This window comes from Saccostrea echinata, unplaced genomic scaffold (genome assembly GCF_033153115.1).
Source record: "Saccostrea echinata isolate AGI-Se365-2 ecotype Australia unplaced genomic scaffold, CSIRO_AGI_Sech_v1 ptg000063l, whole genome shotgun sequence".
NCBI classification, from domain to species: domain Eukaryota; kingdom Metazoa; phylum Mollusca; class Bivalvia; order Ostreida; family Ostreidae; genus Saccostrea; species Saccostrea echinata.
The window spans coordinates 675,051-683,677 of record NW_026889812.1 but is presented as its reverse complement, the minus strand read 5'-3'; the positions used below and the strand labels follow the sequence as shown (position 1 = coordinate 683,677).

Sequence of the window (8,627 nt, the reverse complement as noted above, 5' to 3'; positions counted from 1 at the left end):
TAGGTTTTTTCCTTTCTATTTAGCTCTTGCTGACTTTATCAACACGAAACGATCACGCACATATAGTGTCTGGCCTGATTATGAATCTACCTCCCACGAACCCCCGACTTTCCAGTTTTGACATTTTTTTTTTCGAAGAAAACCATTTGTGTACTGCCCCCCACTCCCTCCTTTTTAATTTTTTTGAATCCGCCACTGGTAACTTTACGTTGTAAAATTCTATTCAATTCTTAATTCATCTCAAATTTTGAATAAATACTAACAGCGCTAACATGCGATTTGAAGGATTCTTAGATCTATATCAATTAAGATACGGATTCAGTTTTCCGTCATCGCTATTCTCTTTAGAGAAGTGGACAGGCTTTCGCTTACATCCACTTCTCTTCGCAAGCCTTCATGTTTTGATTCTGGAAAACGTGTAAATCTCGAACCGGTGACGGTCTACACTTCAACTGACATTTCGTCTAAAATACGTCTGAATGTACGTAATAGACGTGTTATATTAACAAGTTTAACATAAATACACACAACTGTCACAAGAAAACTGACCTTTAAGTATTGTTAATCCATTTTCACAAGTTCTCCATCCCGGATTTATACTAATGTTTATCTACCACAGCTTATTAGAAAATATTGAAAATTTTAAGTCGGATAATTTGGAAAAATTGGCGAAGACGTACTTTAATGTTCAAAAAAGTTTTTGACAATTCGCTTTTGATTTAGCATAGTATTCAAGATTAATATTATTACCTATACTTATTTTTACTATTTTAATACAATTTAAATGTAAATTTGAGCTTAAAAAAATACTTCATTACTTCCTCACTGACAATACTAAAAAATATTTTCTTTTTTTTTTTAAACGATATCAACTCTACCTTTCCCGAGAAATGAAAACAGATTTAAAACAAAGATCAAAAGAATTTGAACGAAACTTGAGGAAATACTGTCTCGTTAGTTTAAAAAGAGTAGACGATTTCTCTCGTTTCATTATTATTTTGTAAAAATAGTTTCCATTATTATCCGAATTAGAGATTTTTGAATACTTCTATGGCATGTCAAACGTTGCAATATTCGATCTTTTCCATTTGTATTGTATAACTTTCCATTTGTATTGTATAATTTTTTCATTTGTATTGTATAATTTTTCATTTGTATTGTATAATTTTTCATTTGTATTGTATAATTTTCAATTTGTATTGTATAATTTTTATTTGTATTCTATAATTTTCCATTTGGATTTTATAATTTTCCATTTGGATTGTATAATGTTTATTTATATTCTATATTTTCCATTTGTGTTGTAAAAAAAATCATTTGTATTGTATAATTTTTCATTTGTATTCTATATTTTCCATTTGCATTGTATAATTTCTTATTTGTATTGTATAATTTCTTATTTGTATGCGATAATTTTTCATTTGTATTGTATCCGAGGATTGTTTATTTATTTCGTTACGAAGGATGTCATTGGTCATAAAATTTAGTCTGTATAAAGGTCTCAGGTGCCCATCACAAACTTAGTCTGGTACCCTTCCCACAATTCCGATCGCGCACTCTCTACAAACACAAACTCAGCTCCTCTATTTGCGGTGCATGCTAAGGGACGACCATTTGATTCTCGGGGGATGTCGAATCCGATTATTTATTTTCATTCTCTCGCAGGAGAGAATATTTATTTCCAATATGACCAGAGACAAGGAGAAAAACAAAAAGAAGAAAATCCGCCCAAACCCGAAAACTCAGTTTTTTGGGGGTGGGGGTAGGTACCACCACTCAAGGTCAATTTATTTATTTTCTCAGTCAGCATTCCTAAGGACAGATTATTTATTTGCCATCTACCAGCGCTCCCTTTTTAGAATCCAATGACCGTCTAACATGCACGCAAATACATATGCCGCCGAAATATGGCTGAAATATTGCCGACTCGGCGTTAAACAATAATCAATCAATCAATCAAGCAAATACATATGAGCCCAGTTTGCTTTGAGCATCCGGAACATCTTCAACCCGATACAGGCTGAAACCTGACCAATGAAATCCTTCGTAACGAAACAAATAAACAGTCAGCGGATACAATACAAATGAAAAATTATCGCATACAAATAAGAAATTTTACAATACAAATAAGAAATTATACAATGCAAATGGAAAATTATACAATACAAATAAAAATTATACAATACAAATGAAAATTATACAATACAAAAAGAAAATTATAGAATACAAATAAAAATTATACAATACAAATGAAAAATTATACAATACAAATAGAAAATTATACAATACAAATAAAAATTATACAATGCAAATGGAAAATTATACAATGCAAATGCAAAAGATCGAATATTGCAACGTTTGACATGCCATATACTTCAAGAGTTACTTACACATAATTTGCGAAGAGAAGTGGATGTAGGCGAAAGCCTGTCCACTTCTCTAAAGAGAATACGTCATCGCTAAAAATAAACCCTACTGTATCGTTGATATTTTGCAGATACAGTACAGTTTCTGCTCATTTGCATAAAAAACGCCCGCTAAATGTGTTCTGTATCGCAGTTGTTGTACGACTGACTTCAAAGGAAAACTCGCCGGGTCATGTTACAAGACAGTGTTATTGTTGTTCTTAATTAGTTATATCTTCATGCCTGGTAACAGGGATTTTTTTTTCCACAGATAAAAATAAATAAAAATAAGGATTTACACTTACCTGATGTGTGTACATTTATTAGGGTACACACGTCCTGTAGTTTTAGCGTTCGATTTTACTTAAACTTCCTGGTTAACCAGCATGTTTACTTAGTTATCACGTGACGTGGAATAACAGGGTTCGCCGAGCACCGTTTTGGGTTCTAAATTTACTTTGCTAGGGGGTATATGGTGAACGCTTGATTTCACCAAGACGCTTGTACACAAAGTGGAAAATGTCAAAACCGTGACAGTAGGCCTACTGTTTCGCAAGACATCGCTTTATTTACATTTAATGAAGCAATTTAAGAGAGGATATGAGAAAAGGAGGAATGAAAACACGTGGCAGAAAAACAGATTTGATAGAAAGGTACTTAAAGTTAATAATTCAGCAAAAAATGGGAATTACTAGCATTCCAGTAATAATGTTGAGCAGCTGACGAAAGTGTGCACTTGTTGACGTTAGAGGACGTACTGCGTGTACCTTTGTCTCTCACATCACAGTCATTATTATGTCTAACATACTCTTCATTGTCAGATTGACATTTAACTTCAAAATAAAACTTGTAGAATCTGAAGGCGTCCAGCCTCTGCTGTCTGAACCTAAAAGTGGAATGTATATGGCCTTCAAAGATGTCAACAACTTCAGTCATAACATTGAGATCTGCCTTGTATCTGTGTTCAACAAATAGATGTGTACTTTATGCACAGACTTGCAGGTTTGTTTACTGTGTATGTTCATTAATAATCATACTTATATTAATGCAAGACATTGTGCACTCATACACACACCCATGTATAGGGATCTTATATATTAGTACGTAGTAGAGTTAAAGTTTGGTATCTCGAACATTGAAATTTGGGTTCCGTAGAGTTTGAGATAAAAACATCTGTATTTACCTGTACTATGCAGCCCTAGTTAGAATAATCTAACTGTGTCTCGGGTCAAGCCATCACCGGATCTGTAGGACAATATCATTTTAACGATAGAATCTATATACAGCCCATATTCCACACTTGAAATGTTAATGATAATTCTTGTTATAGATACTTTAATGAATCACCCCCAATTTTACAAATTTGATAAAAGATCACAAGTATTTTTAAAAGATATATTACTCTTTGCAATGTTCTATAATTCATCTTGATTGTTTAACATTTTATTTAGGTCAACTAAATAGTTGAAAAAGAAAAAGTTTTAAATTCACACTATGAATAACTGGGAGGCACAGGGTACCATGGGATGTGTAAACATTAAGCTGCAGTGTTCCTGATGTTACACCATTTTGCTGCAGGCAATCTTGAATAAACTGATGATCAGGAGATCAAATACAGAAAATCTCCAAACATTTCATAATTTAGCCAAAATATTCATTTTTCAGGTATAAACTTAATCCCAAGATTTACTTAAAAAATACATGTAATTAAATAATAGGCTTGAGTATCGCAAGCTACCTAACGATATGATACATATCCCGATGCGGTCATGTGATACAAGATGTATCATGATACAGCTGTCAAAAATTGAATTGACTTTTATCTTAACACATTATTCATTGCTAACATCTACAGTTATAGAAAATATAAAAATAATATCTTGATACCCCTGACCAAAGTTTATTATAGGTGGATTTATAGTCTTGACAATGTATTTTTTCTTTGCTACCTTGTTTTCAGTCATTTTAAAACACTAAAATTTGTTAGCTTGTATTAGAAGTTTCAAACAAAACAATGAAAATTATAATGTACTGTATCACGATATATATACATGGCGATACGATATGCGTATCGTAAGCCCTTGTGATCAATACGATCGATGTATTGCTATATCGTTACACCTCTATTAAATAACTGTATGGATAGCCTATAGCCTTCCTGACAATAAAGGATGACTGCACTTAACGCCGGTTTTTGGGTCTTTTTCGGTCGCTTCTGTTGCTTTTATATCAAACTCTTATTTCATTTTCATATATTTATGAAAGAATCCTGTCAATTTCGAGCCGAATTTAAATATTACAATGATCTTAGACTGTTATACAATAAAATGATTCTATGTTTTCTGTCCTTACTCTTTCCAAGTGTAGAGAATTTACACTTACCTGCCCTTGATTAAACATTAGGTATGCATGAGAGGTGGAGCTAACATTGTAAGAATGGCTCTAAAATTAGACTAGATAAATAACAATGACATGTATTTAAAAAATACGAGATCACTCTTTCCCATTCCTTCTCATTCCCTCTTTATTCTGTATGGCACAAGAACACTATTTTCAGAGGTTTCAAAAACGAAATTAACAATATGAGCGACGTCCATGTAAGTAAAGTATCTTTTAAATCAATGCCTAACAATTTAACGTGTTCGAGCACTTTGTCCTAGTTAGCACAAAACATGCTACTTTACAAGTCACGTGACGGAATTTAATATTCACAGAGTTACCTGAGGTAAGAAATCACGTGGTGAATTATAATATTCAACATGTCACAGCCCTTGGTTACAATAGAGAGAGCGATGTAAGAAGAAGCAGTTTTTTCTCGTTTAAACCATGAGCGCATGTTTGTCTATTAATCTCCTTTTGACACAACATTGTTAATGCAAATATACAACTACTGTTAAACGGAGAACAATAGACAAACATGCGCTGACTATGTATAAAGTCAGTGAAAAGGTGGGCGTCCTCATTATCGTACGGAGATTCAAGGAATTGTGATGACCCCCGCCTTAGAAAACAGCTTCGTACTTCGTAAATACGTACTTTTATTTAATTTAATTACATAAAGTTGTAGATTAGATGTTGACCATTTGTGCAATTAAAAGAAAAATGCTTGTTTTGAAAGTTTATTTTGTCGCAATTTTCGCATGTCCTTAAGTGCAGTCATCCTTTACATACTATACATGAGTTCTGCATACTTCAGTCAACATATACAGTAACAATCATTTTACCACTTCTGAAGCTTGATATTATGGATAAATAAACTTTTATTTATTTCAGCCTCTCCGATTGAAGCAGCAGATCACTGACGAAAGAAATTTTGATGACTTCTTTGATAATCCCTGGCTAGAACCATTATAGAAATAATCATGGATTCCATGACAGGGACAGGAATATGGTCATCAACTACTGTTAAAATACTTCAATTTCTTGACTGTGGATAATGAATTCAATGAAATTGTATTGAAAACGAATTCAAAGCGAGATCAGTTATACATTTCTTAATGAGAACTTCACTTCTCTGATACATCTCTTTTACATTCTCAGATTTGTTAATTCAAAAAGATTTTAATTCTGTTTATTAAAATTGGATCTCCTCTATCCATTTTAATACTACAGGAAATATCTTGGCATCGTTTGTTATATGTAAAAGATAAATGTATAACCATCTACACAATTACTACAGCTACTAATCACCAGATTTTTGCATTCCCTCTGTAGAATGAACATGTATAAAGTAAATGAATTTATCTACAATTCTTGCAATTATATTCCAACTTTATTGTCCAGGTGATCAAGCCTTGAATATATTTCAGGAAGCTCCAAACACTAATGAAAAATGTTTTAAGAAAGTTGTATCAAATAAAGATGTACATATTGATTTTGTGTAGCTCATTTTTAACAGAGAATACATGTACCTGCCATATTTTTCCAGGGAAAATGTTTAAAGACAATGAAGTATTCACATGAATGCTGTTTACTTATACATGTACTAGGAAAATATATGCAGGTCATGTATTCAATAACTATATTTTGGTCTAATGTATTAGGAATACATGTTTTTTCAACTGTTTTTCAAATTGTGTCATTTTTTGAAGATTTCTGTTTATTTTTCTTCAAATGCCAGATCACGATCCAATTACATACAGTAAACATTCTAAAAAGGAAGTTCCAGGACCGACAATCTTGCTTCATTATTAGCATAATTTGTTACATCTGTTAAGTATTCAATACATTTGAAGTCAAGGAGAATGAAAATCGCTTCGCTTTAAGCGTCACTTCATTATAAGCATATTCGCTATAAGCATGTTTTACTGTAATTAGTACTTTTTCAGTGAGGAGTGTTTACAGCATAAACATTGGATTGGTACATGCAAAAGAAGAAGTTGTACATTTAAGCTCTCATATTGACTGTAATCAGTTTAATTCTTCAGCATTTCTATTTTGCACTTTTGTCGACTAAGTGACATTCCCAGAATTAGCCATTGCAAAATATATAAAGGATAAAATTCAGTTCATATACCACAGGCATTGACAAATAGCTGAACATGTTTAATTGTTGAAACCAGTGTAATCCTAAACTATTTTACAATTCTCAATTTCTGGAAGTGGTCAATAGAAAAGTTGTCCAAAGTCTGCATGGATATTGGATCTATTTATAAATAGGTTCTTTGTATTCAGGGGTAGTCTCTCCTGTAGAAAATTCAAAAAAAAATGTTGGATTTGATTACTACATGTCATCTCTATTACAGACGAGGTGCTTGGTACTTGCTAATTTTTCCCACAGTTGCTTTTAACAATGTGGAGTCTCTTCAAATTGTCTTCCATCACTTGCTATGCTGAAATTGAAGTCACATATGGTTACTGGACTTCAACAAGCACTTCAATCTAACCAACTATTATTTTTTGTCGAATCAAATTACATTAATAATGTACTCTTATTTTGTGATTCACTTTTCATACAGTCATAACTCTTTACATGTTATGGCTCAGTGATAAATAAAAACTATAAATTCACTTGTTTTTTACGAGAGTTGCATGATGCATGATTAAATCTGTACTTACTTTAGTACTGGAAATTCTAAATTCTGAAATGTAAAACAAAACGGAAACATTTAAGCTACATGAACTTCAATAAATCATTACATGCAATAGCAATCAAATGAACACTGATGAAATCAAGAAATCCTTTATATTGTACAGATTATCAATAAATCAATCTTACTGCACCTGACTCTGACCCCTTAGTCAGACTCTTGGAAATAGTAGTGGCAAACTACAAAAGTGTGATCTTTAGCCAGTGTTCGCTGTATCCAGGGACGCCATGTAACCTTTTCGTCGAAGGATCTTCTCGTTTTATAGCTACACGCCACTTTAGTTATATTACAGCATGGTTTGGTATATCTGTGACCATTTTACCGCCCAAAACGAGGAACTCAGAGGTATATAACCATCGCAAACTCGTAACCAAGTTGATAAACAAAAGTGAGAAAGTGATACCCCATAACAACACAGTAAAATTTAGAACCAGAGACGGTGGTCGGCGAACCCTATTTGATTAGTTTTCTACATTTGACAATCTTTTAACATTTATCTTGCAAAAATAGACATGTTCTAGGTATAAATTATAATTTATAAAATAATTTTCAATGATTTTCACTCAGAGTTGTCTTCCTTTTAAATCAAAATCAAAGTACTGAAAGTATTGTAAGCCGTTCATTTTTGTTTTTTGTTTTTTTTTAATTCGCTACACATTTCGACTCTTAATTTGTCATGCGTTGTCCATTAGTTTTCTTTAAACAATTATTTTAATCATTTTCTTTTGAACTTCAAGAATATTTCATATGTCAAAAATAATGTTTTCTTAATTTCTTTTTATCCAAAATGTATTTTACCTTCAAGATATAGATTTTAAGTTATTTCTTTATATGACCAATGTCATGTAAAATGAAATTCTGGAATATTCAATAGTTTTATTCGAGTGTGTTTTCCATTGAGTCAAAAAAATATTTTCAAATATTTTCACAACTCGTAGTAGATAGCTTGCATTTCCTTCAATAAGGAATTGGTCCCCGTGCGCTTAAATTGAATACGTACTTAAATGAATTTTATTATGTCTCAAACTTTTTTGATATGACAAAGTTTACATGCTAATATTTACATTTGTAAATGTTTTCTTTTATATAAAACTATTTAAAAAAAGCAACGCGTATCTATATCCGTATAAAC

General features: G+C 32.0%; 1 long non-coding RNA gene across 1 annotated transcript; it reads left to right on the top strand.

Moving 5' to 3' along the window:
• The first annotated feature begins 2,913 nt into the window (after positions 1-2,913).
• Positions 2,914-6,279, top strand: LOC133175597 (uncharacterized). The gene is made up of 3 exons (XR_009719307.1): positions 2,914-3,058; positions 3,259-3,407; positions 5,679-6,279. It is a non-coding gene; the product is annotated as an uncharacterized LOC133175597 (long non-coding RNA).
• Positions 6,280-8,627: the final 2,348 nt, after the last annotated feature.